The sequence below is a fragment of the Notolabrus celidotus genome, chromosome 13 (genome assembly GCF_009762535.1).
Source record: "Notolabrus celidotus isolate fNotCel1 chromosome 13, fNotCel1.pri, whole genome shotgun sequence".
Taxonomy (NCBI): domain Eukaryota; kingdom Metazoa; phylum Chordata; class Actinopteri; order Labriformes; family Labridae; genus Notolabrus; species Notolabrus celidotus.
This window is the reverse complement of record NC_048284.1, coordinates 29,839,857-29,858,264: the sequence shown is the minus strand read 5'-3', so window position 1 is coordinate 29,858,264 and position 18,408 is coordinate 29,839,857. Positions and strand designations below refer to the sequence as shown.

At 40.2% G+C, this 18,408-nt stretch overlaps 1 long non-coding RNA gene across 1 annotated transcript; it reads left to right on the top strand.

Annotated features, from left to right (window-relative positions):
* The first annotated feature begins 217 nt into the window (after window positions 1-217).
* Window positions 218-1,334, top strand: LOC117824439. Its single transcript, XR_004633590.1, has 2 exons — window positions 218-446; window positions 1,164-1,334. It is a non-coding gene; the product is annotated as an uncharacterized LOC117824439 (long non-coding RNA).
* Window positions 1,335-18,408: the final 17,074 nt, after the last annotated feature.

Genomic DNA, 18,408 nt, shown 5'->3' with positions numbered 1-18,408 from the left:
GACCAGAATACATCATTCCTTTAGCTAGACCTCTCACGACTCCATGTTCACACACCCACATGCACACCACTGCTCTTACACACTGTAAAAAGCCTTTCAATGGTAATGTCCAGATAACTTAATTTTAAAAAGTAGGTCTTCTCTGAAAAATCGCTTTACTTTTCTTTTTGTGTTTTTTTCAGTTACCTATAAGTGAAAAGTGTGAATATTTTGGTAACTTGAAATTTTCTAGCGTTTAATTGATTTTTGTTTAACTTCACAATAAATTAATTTGAAAAAACTAAGTTTAACGCCTCATCTCGAAAGTAAAACGACATGACACGCCCATATGTAGCATAGAGGACATGCCAAGACACGTTTAACGTTCGCTCCTGTCCTGCAGCCAACATTGAACGCATTAATCTTTCATGGAGTCTACATGCTGGATAATACTTCACAAAACACATGTAAGTAACCTTTTTTTCTGAATGAACATGATGTACTGTGCTGTTTTCGAAAGCATGACTTGGATTCCTCAGTTGTATTCATAAAATGCGCGCCATGAGGCCTTACAATGTACAACTAGTCTCAAACAAATAATTAAAGTAATACCGTTTACGTTTTTGCCAATGACTGTCCGCAGCCTATTTTGTGTGCTTGCCAAAATCCAAATCCAAATTGTTCCCCTTGTTCATTTTTGAGTCGGGCATTTCAAATAAAATGCCCGTCATTCTTGTGGCTGGACTCTCAATTTGTTGTTAATTTAGCAACACTGAAAATATTTGCACTGAAGTAGTAAGCAGGTATTTCTGGGTTGTTGATGCTTATTTTCGAGGAAATTATCATTTAGTCTCAAACCAGTAGTCTGAAATGACCCGTGAGGCAGGCAAGATGTGCAGCATGGCAGTTAATCCTCAATCAGTGTCAACTTTATAGTCACAATCCCACATAAATGCAGACTTTTGATGTGGTCATAAATCATTTTCAGGATGAAATTATCATTATTTTACACATTCAGCCGTGAGGTCTGTGAGATTTGTATCTCTCAAAGAGAGAGGTGCATACCGAAATATTTTGTTACAAATATATTACACCCCTACTATTCTATTAAATGTATTTGTATCTTTCATCAACACATGGGACTGAATTTCTTATTAATTTATTTCTCTTTGTTTGGCATGCAGGGTGTAGCAGAGTCAAATGTGCATGAGGACCTCAAAATGCACAGCATGAAGATCTATGCTTGTTGTGAGCCAGACACAGTAGGCATCGTCATCGAGGGAATCAAAGTTCACATGGATCCAACTCAATGTCAATGTATATGTTTACACAGTTAAATAAATGTTTGAAATGTATATCTCTCATATCTCTTTCATTTTATTTATAGCAATGATAACTAGTTATTTTAAGTAGTGTAAAAAAGGAAAGGAAGAATTGTTTGAAATTAATATATTTGATTACATGGATTAATTCAAATCATTTTTTTTTATATTTTTCATTTGAATGGTACTTAATATAATTAAATCTGCTGTGGTTAATGTGCAACATTTTTAACTTTGGCTAAACTTAATTTTTTGGCTTTTCCTAGTAGCATCTAATAATTTATTTAGCACTGAGTAAACTAAGTATAATAGAGTTTTACCAACTTAAAATACAAAGAAGTCCACTAAACTACCAAAAATTGATTGGAAAATGTTGCCTTAATTTTTTTGAGTTGAATCTAAGCAACAGTTTCATGTACTTTGAAAACTTGAGCTCCTCCTGTCTTTTTGTCACGACCCACCAACCTGGTTCTGACAAACCTTCTCAACCATGGCTGACCCTATGGGCTCCCTGATTCACACAGATTTGGGAGATCTGCTTTTAGTTCAAATACTTTGAATTTGCTACAGAAAAACTTAAAGTTGACCACATTAACACCACTAAGACAATTCTGAGTTTTAATTTCTGATCTCATTGATTTGAATTGTTTTGCTTGCATTGTTTTAGTGATTGTTTTTGTATTTTATTGTCCGATGTCTGCCACTACAACACTTTATTTATAACTTGGATATTCTGTTATTGTTTTTTTCTCACTGCTATCCTCTATCTATCTCTAATGGTTTATTTTTAACTGCCTGACTTAATTTGTATGTGCTCTATTGCTGTCTGTACCTCGGCACCATTTCAAATGAGGGATCTCCCTCGATGTGTGTTTCTGAGGATTTAAATAAAATCGAGGAATCTTAAATCCAAATGAGACTTTATTTCCTTCCATATAAAAAATATATTTTTTTTTACTGCAGCCAATTTTTTTTTCTAAAAACTGCCTCAAATTTTGGAGGCTTGCCCAAAAATAATGCAACAGTTTTTTGTGTGGGTTTGTCAAAAGGATATTTTGGTTAGGTTGTGGAAAAGTTCATATTTGGGGCTATAATAAAACCTCTGTGTTGTCTGTCTTCATACTCACACTACTAGACATGTTATTAACACTACTTCCAATTCTCTAAGAATAGTTTGGCAATCATGCTAAATACTAATAAAAAGATGGAAACTCAATTCAATTCAACATATTGTCTTCACATTATTACAAACTGCTGTGACAGATGAAATAATCCAGTGAGTGTTTGTTCATGGTGATAATGAAGCATGTCACCCAGGGGAACATTGAAGCTCCTTGATGTGTTTTCAGTGATCATCAAAATCATTCACTGTGACAGCCCAAGTTTCTAATAGTACAAATGAACAGAGATGGATCAATAACATATGTTAAACACAAGGATGCAACGATCAACGTAGTAGACAAGATCAGTTGCCAACTAATTTAATTGCAGATAATTAGTCGGTGACATCACAGTACAAGTTTCAATGCTCAACGTTGACATACCATGCGTTTGGGGTGTTGATTGGTAACGAGTGAGACATCTTACACCCTTACTTTCTTTGTTGAAAGTGGCACATGCCAAACAGCGTCCAGAAAGCAACGTGTGAACAAAACGAAGCGAAATGAATTACTAAGGAGTGAGACATCTCTCACCCTACTCTCTCCAACTGTTTGAACAAACAGCAACATGGAGGAGATCAATGCAACACTGTAAAATGTAAACATCTGGGAGGGTTTTACCCTCATCGCTGCAAAGAAAAGAGCTGACTGCAAGATCTGAACACTGGAGTTTGTGTATTATGGGAGCACGTTGGTGATGCATGAGAATTTAAAGAGAAGGCACAGTACAAAGTAAGAGACACACTGTGTGAGATTGACGTTGTCAGACCTGCACATTTAAACCTTCCATCTTTTTTTGTCTCATCTCTTCCTCTTTCTCCTCTCCTAACACTAAACAGTGGAGCCATGTTACTGTTACCACGCTACACATTCAAACAAAATCATCTGTCTCACATTAATTAAAATTCTTAATGGCATGTTTTCAAAAAGAGTGATGTTAAATTTAAAAGCTGATCACTGAATAAGAACTATTGAGTTATTGTGCAATTCATCATCTGATCAGTCCATTAATCATTTTGATAATCAGTGACTAGTGGACTACAAAATACTCATTAGTTACAGCTGTTATATAACATATTGTTGTTACATAAGATAAAAACAAAGCTGTCCTGCAGAACAAATAGCGCCTCTGTACTGTGATGCACTTTGTGTGTGTTTAAAGGAGCCTTAAGGAGTCCGTTTAGGGCAACGTTGATCTTTTTCTATGCAAATGAATCCCACCTCTGTGGAACCAACAGGAGAGGAGAAACAGAGGAATCTGAACAACAGCTGTCCCACAAGCCCTCCTACGGCTGGGTTAGCACAAGGGCTAGTCAAAATAAAACCAGCTTTGAGGAGTACTACTCAGATTCTGAGTTTGAGGGACTTTCTCTTCCAAGAGTGGACGCTAAGTTGTACCATGAGAGCTGGGCTCAGGGACCCACAGCTCAGGTGATAGGTGGAAAGACAAAGGGTCAGGGTGTTGAAGAAGTCCAGCTGGCAGAGAAAACAGCGGGTCCCAGGCTGTTTATTCCGGTCGTTCCTGATGTGGACAGTTTGTATTCATGCACAAATGCCTAACCAAAAAAGCGGCGCCAACATCCATAAGCAGTATGTGTTAAGAAGTGATGTCACACTCAAGCTGTGCGTTATGATGACATTTCCCCCTCTTATTGTGATCAGGGATTTCACCAGTCAAGGACTGCCCTCATACAGGCACACTTTATCACATGTGTGGGGTAGTTACACAAGACACTGTGCACTCGCTGACTTGATACCGGGGGGAAGCCTTATTGTAAAAGATGATTTTTGTATCGCATCTGTCATGAACCGACTCCAAAGTGCACTGATAAGTAGTGCCCTATCTCTGTTCAGCGCCTTATCTGTATATGGACAGATGTGAGCTCCATCAGGGTGAGAGCGAGCATTGCACCTCTGTGCAGCAGAGAGCGGAGATGCTGACAGCTCATCTCCACAATCAGACACAAAACAAGAGTAAACTGCACAGAGCTGCAGAACATTAAATTGCTGGGACTAATGATGTATAATTCTTGGTGCCATAAGGGGCAACAATATACTCTTAGTGAATCCCTCTGAGTCTCTACACTATGCTAGAATTACTGCCACCAAGCTGAAGCTTCCCCATGTTTTAAACAACTTTATTTTGAAAAACAAATGTTAAGAATTTGCTAAATCTTTGAGACCCAACATCAGACGCAACATGACGCCTTATTTTCATTTCAGCTTCAGCCTCAAAAGAACTCATGCTTACCTGAGTCGTATCATTTTTATTACTCATGGTAGGAATAAAAAATGTAAGAGAAACACGATTTTCTCTGTGGAATCTTCTTGGTAAACTGATTTTTAACTAAGTCTTTTCAATAAATCAAAATATGGAGCTCAACTTTTTATTAAAGAAGAGGAAAATCATGTTTCAAAACCCCAAAAACGTATCCTGAGAGCTGATGGTTCTTTGTGGCGAGGTGACTCAGTTCAGAGTTGATGAATGTCAGTAGCAGTGGGTGAAAAAGCAGCATTGTGCACATGAATTAAACATGAAGAGTCAGACTCTTCAGCTGCATCTCACTTCACTTTTGAAAACACAAAGTGATTGATATGAAGGCTGAATGTACCTGTGGTAACTGTTGCTGTGAAATAAACTGTTTCAAATGACCAGACCTTGACCAGAGTTCACCCGACTGTGAGCACGTCCTCACAAAAGAACGAGTAACTCACAGCAGCAGCAACCCAGCCAGTAATGTCTTGATCGGCCCAATGTGTTCATTGGTTGAATTATTACGGAGAGGTTATCTTTTGCCCAGGAAACTCTTTGAAAGTTATCCAGAAGTGAAGACAAGGAAGATTTGACATTTTGATGCTCCTCAAATGAATTGTACTTTTTTAAGACCATAAAACCTGACGAGAGACCGTCAGAGGAGAAACTAGCTTCCACTAGAGTTTCTTGTGATGTTGACATGAAAGTTATTGCACATTGTAGCACAACATTCCCTCACTCCGAACTCTCCTGCAGTTCGTTACGTGGTTGGAAGTTAGAGGATGACCTCTCCAGCAGGGGTGCCATATGGGGGAGAGGGGAATATGCTGGACTTCTTTCTGACTGGTTTGATATGATATCTGTGATTAGGTCGTCTCTAAAGTGGCTTTTGTGATTGAGAAAGTATCACCCTTGTTTGACCAATCAGAATCAAGTGTTTTACACAACCAGATAATAAAGACAACCTACATGTAAAATAAAGCAGGGATTGAAGGAGTGAGGTGACACTACAGGCCAAATTCAACCGTATTCGTGTCCGGTCCGATCCATCACAGCACGGGATCTGATAGGTTTCTATTCTAGTCAATGTGTTAACTTCCACTGGATCCGCTCTGTTGTGTTCCGGCTGCGTCTCTGATCCAGCAGGTCGGAGCCCTCCAGATCAGAAACCCAAGACTTCCATTTTTTTGCTGGATGCTGGAGCACGACATCAACCTCAACAGAGCAGATGGAGCGGGACAGGAAGTCAGGCACCAAAACAAAATAAAAACATCCGGTTAATTTTCAGAATAAAACCCTCTGTGTTATCACCAGATCGTATTTCACTTAACTACAACAACAAACCGTCATGATGAGCGGAGCCAGGCCTGGAGTCAACAGGTCAGAGGTTTTCAGAGGACCAGAAAGATGACATGGATGAGGAGAGGAGGAGGAGAATCCTTGATTCAGAGATTACCACGGGAAAAGCTTGGTCACATGACTCCAGCTGTCCGGCAGTCCTGCTCCGTGCTTGATCCGAAAACGCAACCAGTGGGTGTTGACAGACGAGAGTGCACAGAGCCGAACTGCAGCGGATCGGGTGGAGGTCCGATGTAGGCAGACAGCTTGCAGCTCCCGCCTGACAATCAAAGAGACCACCCCCCTAAGTATGCACAACTTAATGCATTTATAGAGTAAACAGGCGAGTTATGTAAAAATTCACCCTGCAAGTCGTGACATGAAAAAGAGCTGTAGGGACCCAAAGTTAGACATTTTAACATGGGGCTCTATGGAGATTGACTCACTTTTGGAGCCAGCCTCTAGTGGACACTTGAGGAGCTGCAGGTTTTGGCACTTCCACGTTGGCTTCATCTTTCTGCACCTGACGTTTAGCTTGGGTTTGACTGATTGTAAGACTTTGACATTGATAATACATTTTAAGGCCTGTTTTAAAGCTGATGACCGAATAACAACCCTGAGACAACAGGATATAAAGAGGGTGTAAGTGTTTTAAATCCACTGTTGATAAAACAAGCAGGATAATCTGACTATAGAGTGTCATATACTGTAAGCTCATGCCCACGTGGAAATAATGTTAATTAAGCTGGCATGAACTTTAGTTTCATTGGAAAGTCACAGCGGATGTCTATATCAGCGCTGTCAGCTAATACAGGTCCATCCCTCCCCTTCCTCCCCCTCCTCTCCCCCTCCTCTCCCCCTCTTCTCCCTCTCCCTCCTCTCCCCCTCCTCTCCCCCCTCACCCTCTGAGTAACCTGTCCTCCTGCCAGGCCTCTGTCAGTCCCCAGATATTGCAAGTGTTTCATCAGAGTGGTCAGCTCAGTGTCTCTAATCCCCGCAGTGAGTGGGAGAAGCTAACGGAGCTAACTCTGTGATCCAGGATTACTGTAGGCTATAGGCGCTGCAGCCTCCCTCTAAGCCCTGATCCCTCCCCTCCCCTCGGCTCAGAGCCGGGCCCTGTCACTCTGCTGCCGGTCAGCCTGCTCAGGTAATCACCCGTGGACAGCAAAGCGATGCTGCTAAGCTGTCTGATTGTGCAACTCAGGTGAAAGTAAAGACAGAGGATTCATATGGTGGCTGCATTGACCATCTTCCATCTTTGCTCGATTTATTAGACTGATGTTACCGGACTTACTGATTTAAATCACATTCACCTGGAAAATGACTTCAGAGCCACTTACAGGCTGAGTCTCCTCAAGCTGTGCTCAGACCAGACGAAAGGTTCATGTTCAGGGCGTTTGATTCAAGGAATTTAACCAGGCTGATGTGAGTGTCCACAAATATTCATCCTTTAGGAAACGTCAGAGAACCAACTGCTGTTGTTTCCAGGTTCAATTTGTCAACTGAAGAAATATCTGTCTTTTCCCCGAACTGTGTCTGGATGAACCTTCCTGCTGCTTCCAGCTACTTTAATCCTCAAGACGCTGCTTTTATTCCATTTCAGACGGTTTGAGGATTTTTATCTCTTTGATCTTTTGATTGTTTTAGCGTTTAATCTTTTTCTGTACAGTGTTTGTTTTATTTTTCTTTGATCTGTTGGTAGTGTTAACCCTTTTTATATTTTTTAATATAATTTTAAATTGTTATATCTATCTTATTCTTGGTGGTCTTTACATTTGTATCTTGTTTTATTCGTATTCCTCACATTTCTCTTTTATTATCTTTAATCTTTCTCATTTGTGAAGCACTTTATAACCCTGTTTTGAAAGGTGCTTTATAAATAAAGTGTATCATAATAATTATTATTTTTATTAACATGTTCCAATTCTCATTATTATTTTTTTATTATTATCATTATTATCTTTTAAGCTTACACGTTTGAGGACTGAAGATCTGTTTCAGCTTTGGAGCCCCTAACCATCTGCCTTTGCCAAGTCTCAGTTTCACTGTATCTAGCAAGTCACATGTGGGCAGATAGCTGGCTAACTACGTCGCAATTAACCCAAAATGAACAGATTGGTTGTCGCATAGTCAAAACAAAGGACTGAATTAAATTCATCATGACACAGGTTTGTGGAAGTCTGAAGTTGAGCTTTCTCAGGTCTGTTTGCATATCAACAAAAACAACTTTTAAATGTTTTTTTTGTATTGTTTTCATAAAGTTTAGAATGACCAACTCTGATGTGATTACAGTATTTCAGCAGGATCTCAAAGCTGACAGGCCTTATTGTAAACTCCCATAGGAAAATAATTTTAGAGAGGAGATCTCAAAAGTGTTTCATTTATGTCTCCTAGACAACAATGAGATCTGTTTGAAAGCAAAATGAGACTACAGCTTATGTCTCATGTTTCTTATTCTTGCCTCTAGAAAAAAAAGTTGCAAAAAGTCTGAGCTTAGTCTCCCTTTCAGTTCGAAAGGAGATCTCGTCAAAATCTGAAATGATTCTCAGGTATTTCTCAAGTGTTGTGACTCCTTTTGAGCTCAGGTGGAGAAATCAGGGAGCTCTCAATCTAACCTCATCCATTTGTTTTTGTCAGACTCAGTTTTTGTGTCTCAAGTTGAGCTCAGATGGAGCAAAGAAAGAGCCTGAGCTCATCTTTTCATGAACATTTATAGTACCCTGCAAAATTAAGATTTCAATGGAATTGTCCACAAACTTACAATTCTCATTAAAACATTTGAACCACTTGCAAGATCAGCTATTTACAGTAGATGTGAAATGATCTCTTCTTTGACTTCACAGTATGGTCCTTCCTTTACAAGTCTGTTTGGAACAAAACAACTTCACAAAGATTTAGTGGATTTGAGAGAAACTGCAAAGATAGAGATTTCATCCCAGGCATGACAGACCATTTATTTAAAATATGGGCTGCTAAAGGGCTGACCAGATTTAGCCAGATTACTACAATTAAAGGGCAGATTCTGTTGGCCGCTGGTGGCCTAGCGGTCTAAGCGCCCCACATACAGAGGCTACAGTCCTCATTGCAGGGGTCGCTGGTTCGATTCCCGGCCGGTCGACCATTTCCTGCATGTCTTCCCCCGCTCACTACTCCCCACACATCCTGTCTCTCTTCAGCTGTCCTGTCAAATAAAGGCAAAAAGGCCAAAAATATATTTAAAGAAAGAGAAGAAAATGAGCCATTAATGAGATCTCTCATTTAAGTCTCAAAAAAGACTCATGTCATGGTCTCAACTATTTCTCCTAGTGAATTTTAGGAGAAACTAATGAGAAACCAATGAGAACAATTTGAAACTTGAATGAGGCTGAAGTGAGAATCTCAATTTTGTCTCCAGAGACTAAGAAGAGAAAGCCTTGAGCAGTAAAATGTTCCTCTGGGCTGTCTGCAGAGATACTCAATATTCACGATCAATATTCACGTATTTCATTAACTTTGTATCAAACTTAACAACTAATCATTTTGCGCACCGTTTGGTCTGAACACATCTTCAGTTGTATCGTCACTCTTTTTCTTCTTCTCATGAATTCATGTTTTATGTTGTTTAGTGGCAACATTCAGATTTGATAGTTGCACAGTAACTCAGTCAATCCATACACAAAGGCTCTATCTCTTCAGTCTTTTCTGATGACAGCAGTATCTGTGGTGTTGACTGAGAAAAAAGGTCCAGGAATCAATCAAATATGGCATAAACAAACAAACAAAGAAACAAACAAAAAATCTCTTAATGATCCAAACTCTGGTCTTGTAATTATACGCTTCTTGTCTCAAAGAAAGCAGTACACATGCTATTAATCTCAAGACCTTAATGTGTTAATTAGTTTTTAATGTAAATCAATCATATAACTTTCCTGCTTTAAATGCTAATTTGCATGGAACCTCATTTACCCAGATTAGCTCTTAAAAACATGAAATAATAACAAACCTTGATGCAGACTCAGAGCAGAGACAGTGAGACCAGAGCTCGTGTTAGAAAGTGACTTAACTGGTATCTATGGGCCGCTGAGATATAAAACCATAAGTTACGTAGCTGACTGTGGTTCTATGAATCCTGGATGACTGCCACAGGTGGTGGTTTAAGCACTGAAGGATAACCTCCATTGGTTTAAGTGCCAACACAATGTTTTGGCAACGCAAAGTTTTAAGACTTGGACTTTGGACACCATATATGGAGCCAAAGCTTAAACCGTGAGGCCAACCACCGCCCCTGAATATGAGTACTTAAAAGATTAATGACAGACTCTATACTGTGATTAATTACTGTTAAAGTTAAATTGATTGACAGCACTAAACTCAAAATATCTGTGCATCCATGACTGAAGGCCCTGTGCAAAATTGAGTTTGCAAAAAGTGACTCATTTAAGTGTCTGTTTTATTTGGCTAACATGTGAAGTCGACTAACATGAAGAAAATAGTGGTTACTCTTATACTTTACTCTAAAAAAACCCACGAGGTGAAGATGAACTGAAAGCAGCTTCATTAAACAGTACATGGATGCAAAGGAGAGGAACTTGTTTGTAAACTGTTCAGTGCACATGATCCCAGCTGCAGCAGTCACAGCGCAGTAATGTGATTATTCAGAACTGTGACGAAGCATTAGCTGTCTAATACAATTTGATTAGACGTACAGAGAGAGGAAAATTAATTCTGACACCAAACAAGTCATTGAATTAACACATTTATCAGAACGAGCTATTACAGCAAAATAAGAAGAGGGAAAATAACTGCACTGTTAAATAAATACATGGAGCAGGAAGTGTTATGCAGAAACATAAACATTAAAAACTTTTATAATTTTGATAAAGAATACTTTAAACCTTCAGATACTCAGAGGCATTGTATCTCTGCAGCTCAGCACAGAGACGCCCGTCCATTAATCCATTTCACTGAGTCGTTATCACAGAGCGCTCATGTCTCCTGATGTTATTTATCACAGCGCTGACTCATGTTGCCCTTTAATCTGATTATTATTGGCTATTGATTATCGTCAGCTGAAGTGTTCAATATGTAATTAACATGTCAATGCTATCATGTTAGCAGTTGTAGTGTCAGCATCATGTCTTACTTGACATTGTGTCACAAATTGATCACTGTCGTTATTGGATTTTGACCAATCAGGACCAAATATTCAACATGGTCAGGTAATAAATAATGATGTCATAGAGCTCAAAGTGAAGCAGTTTATTCAGACAAAAATGAAGAAGAAGAAGAAGAAGAAGAAGAAGAAGAAGAAGAAGAAGAAGAAGAAGAAGAAGAAGAAGAAGAAGAAGAAGAAGAAGAAGAAGAAGAAGAAGAAGAAGAAGAAGAAGAAGAAGTCCACAAACATCAAACTGCATGCATTCAGTTGGTGGCTAATTAACTCACCAGTCTCAGCCTTCTGTTGCATTTAACATGTTTCATCTCACATCAATAGTTGGCATCTTTGTACACAAATATAGCAACAAGGTATTCTAAGGAAGTACTTCTACAGAGTGCAGCCTCAGAGACACAAACAGTGATTTCAGGTCTTAGATTGTACCTTAAATACTCTGTTTGTAGAGAAATAACACGTTAAATTGTTAGCTGCTCTGTCTCTAGGGTCTCCAGGTAATACAGGTGGAAATGGCCTTGCTGTGTGGTTCTCCTGCCTGGGACTGTGAAATGTATATGCGGTATATTTTTGGAAAGTCATAGTTAAGAATGAGACCATTTGGGAAATTACTGCAACAGAAACTTGCAGGACAAAGCGGAGTGTGCTGAGAAATAACTGCACTGCTCTGAGAACAGCAGACGAAGCAGCTACGGCGCTCTTTTTTTTTTCTGTTAAAGTGTGCGGCGCAGTGAAATAAATCACAGGCTGAGTTGTGGGATAAACGAAGAAGAAGGAGAACAAAGTGGGTGTAACGCAGTTCTTCTCTGAGGCGGGGCCACGATGCACTTTACAGCCTCCAAATGTGAACTTAACTGTCTGCAGCTGTGCAGTCACCTCAGGCATATGAAGGGATTTAACCCTTTAAACTCTGCAATAAAACACATATGCACCACAGCCTTTGTTGGTGTTTCTGGTTATTGTGGTGTAATTTCTCCAAGTGTCTTCTAAAGCTTCTTAACCACTGAATCTATTCAAGTCTATAAACACAAATTAAATCAATTCAGCAGACATTAACATTGAGCTATAAACTAAAAAACACATCAAGTCACATGTTTTCTGCACAAATTACATCAAATGACCAAAACCTACAGATCCAAAGCAACTCTAAATGTGGAAAAAGGACTAAAAGGTGTGATTTTCCAGAGGTTATTTAAACACTGTGAATTTTCTACTTTCTACATTCTCATTACTATTTTATACACAAAGTATAAACAACCTTTTACATTTTAATGTGCTATGGAAATACATTTCTACATGTTTATTTGTTGATCATTTTTTATGACCCCTTGGAGTTTTGTGAACCTAGAAAAGCCCCGTCCCTTTTTACCACAAGTGTCCTCAAATGATTTATGTGCCCAGAATGCCTAACAAGTCAGAGTTGTCGTAACGTCACCAAACACTCTGTCTGAATCAAGTCTTAAGCCCCCAGAGTTCAACTCAGAGTTCAGTCATAGTCACTGAAGAAGAATCCAAGTGGAGTCCACATTAAAATGAAGATTTAGGGGAGGCACCTCTGTTTGACTCCAAACTGTTGACTGTGTGAACCTGGACTGACTGTGTGAACCTGGACTGACTGTGTGAACCTGGACTGACTGTATGAACCTGGACTGACAGTGTGAATCTGGACTGATAGTGTGAACCTGGACTGACTGTGTGAACCTGGACTGACTGCGTGAACCTGGACTGACTGTATGAACCTGGACTGACTGTGTGAACCTGGACTGACTGTGTGAACCTGGACTGAGTGTATGAACCTGGACTGACTGTGTGAACCTGGACTGATAGTGTGAACCTGGACTGACTGTGTGAACCTGGACTGACTGCGTTAACCTGGACTGACTGTATGAACCTGGACTGACTGCGTTAACCTGGACTGACTGTATGAACCTGGACTAACTGTGTGAACATGAACTGACTGTATGAACCTTTGTGAACCTGGACTGATTTTATGAACCTGGACTGACAGTGTGAACCTGATCTGACTGTATGAACCTAGACTGACTGTGTGAACCTGGACTGACTGTATGTACCTGGACTAACTGTGTCAACCTGGACTGACTGCGTGAACCTGGACTGACTGTATGAACCTAGACTGACTGTGTGAACATGAACTGACTGTGTGAACCTGGACTGAGTGTATGAACCTGGACTGACTGTGTGAACCTGGACTGATAGTGTGAACCTGGACTGACTGTGTGATCCTGGACTGACTGTATGAACCTGGACTAACTGTGTCAACCGGGACTGACTGCGTGAACCTGGACTGACTGTATGAACCTAGACTGACTGTGTGAACATGAACTGACTGTATGAACCTGTGTGAACCTGGACTGATTTTATGAACTTGGACTGACAGTGTGAACCTGATCTGACTGTATGAACCTAGACTGTATGTGTGAACTTGGACTGACTGTATGAACCTGGACTGACTGTATAAACCAGGACTGACTTTTGGGGCCTTTTGGATTTGTAGAAAACATGTTACATTAACATTACATTCTGACTGATCTTGTCGGGCGTGTCTGCAGAAATAAATGATCAATGAAGTAAGAGTGCTGTGCCTCGTGTGTCAATGTACATCATACCTCTCATAATGGGTAAACACAGTCATCAATTCTGCTGTGGCTTGATCAGGCAACAAAATTCAAAAATACCTGAAGCCCACCCAGTATTAACCAGAATGTTAACTTGCTTAACATCAGTAGCAGTAGTAACAGTAGCAGTCTGAGTAGCTTTAGTTTCCCACTTTTCTGGATGTCAAAGTTGTATTTGTTTCACATCCTCTTCTTGAGGGTTGACACAGGTGGCACATGAATAATGGTGTTATGGGATGGTACAAGTAGAGTTCATCACTGGCAGGGGAGATGCCTACTGGGACGAAGCACACAGACGACGCATTAATTGAGTCCCAGTAGCCTATAGCAGCCCCTCAGTGGCTTATAGGTTTGTGTCATTTTCACGTAATCAAGTCACCACGGTTCTTTCACATATCCGACATGCTTGCTCCTCCCGCTTCCGTTTGCTGTGAATTCTACCGAAGAAAAATGTACAATTGGTAGCGCCTTTTTAAGGTTCCTGACAGGAACTGTGGGTGAAGAAGACATGTGCCTACAATGTGTTGGCTATTCTGAACTGAATATGTTTTTCAATACCTTGTTTTTCAATACCTTGTATTGAAAAACAAAACACATAAAAGTCTTTATGAAAACATAAGTCTGAGTCCTCCTCTCCATCTCAGACGGTCCTTGAGTCCAAACTGAGCCACAAGTCCTGGTACAACCCGAGCAGCAACTCCGGCAGCGAGAAATGAAGCCAATGTTGAAGTGTTAAAAACTGCAGTTCCTCAAGTGTCCACTTGAAGTACAAGAAACCACATACACACCCATTCAAAGAAGACGATCTTTACAGCAGAAATAAACATGTTTACAGCCTTGCACAAAAAATGAGTGTAGTCTGGATAGCTTATTTCTCTTTGGGGGTTGATTTTTTTCATAACTCAGCAGTTTAAAAGATTATGAGAGTCACAGCTGACTTGACTGATAGGTGGGAACACTAGCTGTTGGCGAAGAGGCTCAAAGCCCGCCTCTTTACCTCACACTAGCTTGACAGCAGTTAGGTTGAGTTCATCATTTCCAATATGGCTGCCACCAACGATTGGCCTCAAAACAGTACTTCAGAAACAGATGGGTGACATCACGGATCCTACATTCATTATTTATAGTCTATGGTACAACCTGAGGGTCATGTCAGGTTTTACATTTGGTGGATTTTGATTATTATTTTAGTTTATTTCAAACAAACAATTCACAACAGCCAGTCCATGTTATAATACATGTTCATGTCACTGCATGTTACATAGTGTCATAAACAGAAAGGTCTTTGCTTTCGGTTTCCAGTAAAAGAATATCTGTGCCAATAAATACTTCTGGGATTGATTCAGACTGAAACATGTTAAAAGATGTCGCCTGCAGCAAGTCAGTTTTCACAACTTAAACATGCATTCACCTGTAAATATGATGTATAATGCACTGTGCTGCACACAGAGTGTGAACTGAAGGGTGCTGGAATAACAGCAGCAGTTTGAGGTAAGGTAATCGAATGGAAACTGCTGCACGGGCACCTCGGGTACTCAACTCCCAGGGGCCGCACATTTTCCTCCACTCTAGAAATGGAAACATCTCCTCAGACTCCAGGGACACACATCTGAAATTCATCCATCAGCTCTCTCTGGTGTATATAAATACCCATGTGGAGCAGTCACACGCAGGTTTGTCCTATAATGTGGAGCTCACGGATGAGAATGGATGGGCATGATTCGAGTAGATGAGGGAGTGCTTTGAAAAGTGCACAGCTTTGTTTTTCCCCAAATAAAAGCAATCAGAGGAATATTAAGCTCGCTGATCCACATTTAGGGAGCAGGAAAGTGTCTCCTAACCGGTGCATAGATCTAGTGTGGAGGCATGAATCACAAAGGCAGACATGTGGCCTGCTTTAGATGCATCAGGAAGCAGGTATTCTCTAAAGGTTCCCTCTGTGAAACTGAGACTCTGACATTTTAGATTCACTTTCCTCCAGCAGGCTTTGGTAACAGGGGGGAAACATTATTCTACCTCCACGAAGCAGGAACACAAACGGTGTTAACAACATGCTTTTAGCATCGCTCAAAGGCAAATGCACTCAACTTTTACAACAATGACAAGACAGAAGCATCAGAATAAATATCAAAATGTCAAGGTCTTAACTTGTATGATGAATTTTAAGTTGCTTAACCTTTTCTTGCTGTGAATGCAGCAAGTGGCAGACAGACATTTGGAACAAAACAGCTGGATTGATTGACATTAGGGAAGATATATTCTGAGATGAAGATTTAGAAATAAACTTTAATGTAAAACAGATAAAACATTTATATTCCAACTGTCTGTGGATGCAGATCACCTTATGTTTCTGAATGCTAGAGTTCTCCTCTGCAGTGCGGAGACCATCTGCAATAGAAACATGAAGCAGCTCTACAACCTGTATGTTCATGTTCGATGTGAGAGCCCAACCTCAGTAGTTAGAATTACCAAACACAGTTCAGTCAGTTCGCCCATGCAGCGTGAGCACATCATTCGTGAGCTTTGTTGTGGATCGTAAACAATTTACTTGTACGGCTCACACCTGACCTCAGACAATCAAGGTTTGAGTCTGTGTGAGGTAAACAATCAACTTCGTCTTTAAGTTATGTGCATAACATCAAATGCAACTTGAGCACAATTCAACTTTTAAAAAGAATCAAATGCAAATCTAGAAAAATAAAAGCAATCAAAGGATGAGATCATAGATACACCAGACCAATCATAGCCCTTTATTTAGAAATGTGGCTAGTTCTTTAAGATGACGACACAAATGTCACTTCAGCCTTTTTGTAAACAACCAAGATGGCCGCTTTTGCTGCAGAGAGGTCTGATGAATCTGCCCCTGCAGCTGTTCTAAACTAACTGGATGATGTTTTTTCAAATGCATACTGCTGTCATGAGTTGCTTTTGTTTAGTTTTAGTTTTCCTTGTTTTGTATTCTGTGATTGATGTCCTGTTTTATTCTCTAGATTTACCTTTCAGTCTTGTTTCCTCTCTGTGCCTTCCTTGTGTCTTTAATGATCAATGTCTTGGGTTGTGTGTATTTTCACTTGTGTGTCTAGTTTGGTCTCTAGTAGTTTTATCCTGTTTTATTTTGTAGTTCTTGCCCTCTTTGTATCTGGTTTAGTACTTCCTGCCCTTGTGTTTCTTGTGGTTCTTAACTACTGTCAAGAGCCAGGATAGTGACCCTACTTAGGACCCTTTGTGACTACCTGAACACACCAACCACAGCAAGAGGCTTGTATTTTCTAGCGCTTCCCCGGTCTGGTCCGAACTGAAGAAGCCTTTTGGATGAGAAGTGGAACGTCTTCATGAATTTCCCCCAAGTCCAGTTGCCTTTTTGGATCAATGGATATGGATTTTGGACATTAAAGTAAGTTTTTCTTTCAGCTTTGGTCTTTTTTGTTCTTTTGTTTATTGAACATTACTATTCTGCACATGGGTCCTCCTCTTCCGTTTCACCTCATAGCCGCTGTCTCTTTACATTTGATTGGTTCTGGGTCTGTCCAATCACTTCCACGTGGCCATTGCTGACATCCTCTGGAGAAAGGGAAAGAATCTATCGGATCTAGGCGATGCCGGCGAAAGCCAACAGGCCCTGATGGCAAAAGTATGTCTCCTTTAGATTCAGGCCTCGACTTTGAAATGATCACCTGAAGATCTAAGGCTGTGAACTGATTTATGCAAGATAACATTTTAGTGATAGAGCTTCTAGGGCCTCCACCTGGTGTGCTCAAAAGTGATCAGTCAAACCTTGAATTCAATTCTAAATGTTGCAGAGAGAGGATGAAGAGATGCAGAGACTTCTTTCAAAGAGTTGAGCTGTGTCCTGAACAGACAGGTGCTTTATAGAAACCATCATCGTATGAAAAGCTCTGCAGGCTGAGAGCTTCCAGCAGCAGACTGCTCCATTTATCTCCCGTTACTGAGAAGCAGAATTAGTGCCGAGGCATGAATACTGAGAGGTGGCTCGTAGTTGCATGGTTGATTGTGTTTTTCTAAGTTCTTCAACTAGTTTACGCTGTTGGCAATTATGTCAGAATAAATCAGCTCTTTTATTGCTGGAGGAAAAAAAGGAACTTAGCAGATTTATGGCACCACAACCCGGGGTTTGCACTCCCCCCCTCCTCTGCCCCCGTGGGTTGTGTAAATCTGTAACCGTTGAAAGCTGAAGGCAACATCATATGCTTTATTGGATGTGAGACCCAAACATTGCACTCACGCTCATTCACACTCTGCAGAGGCATGCATCTTGTTGTAATGATCTTTGCATGTTAGAGTGTTGCAAACAAAGAAGTGTAACAGCGTGCCCAGAAATAAAGCCTTTGTACTGTCACACACGCTGACATGATTCTCCAGCTTTGCACAAGCGGGAATGACGTGAAACAGTCTGATGAATGACTCATATACACTGAATGTCATCTTCATTCATTGTAGGTAATGCAGTTTGTTTTCTTTTTCAAAAAATAGATGATTCATGTCTTTAGATAAATGGCCCAAAATCACATTTTATGCATGTTTCTTTACATATCTTCAAGAGTAATTGACCAAA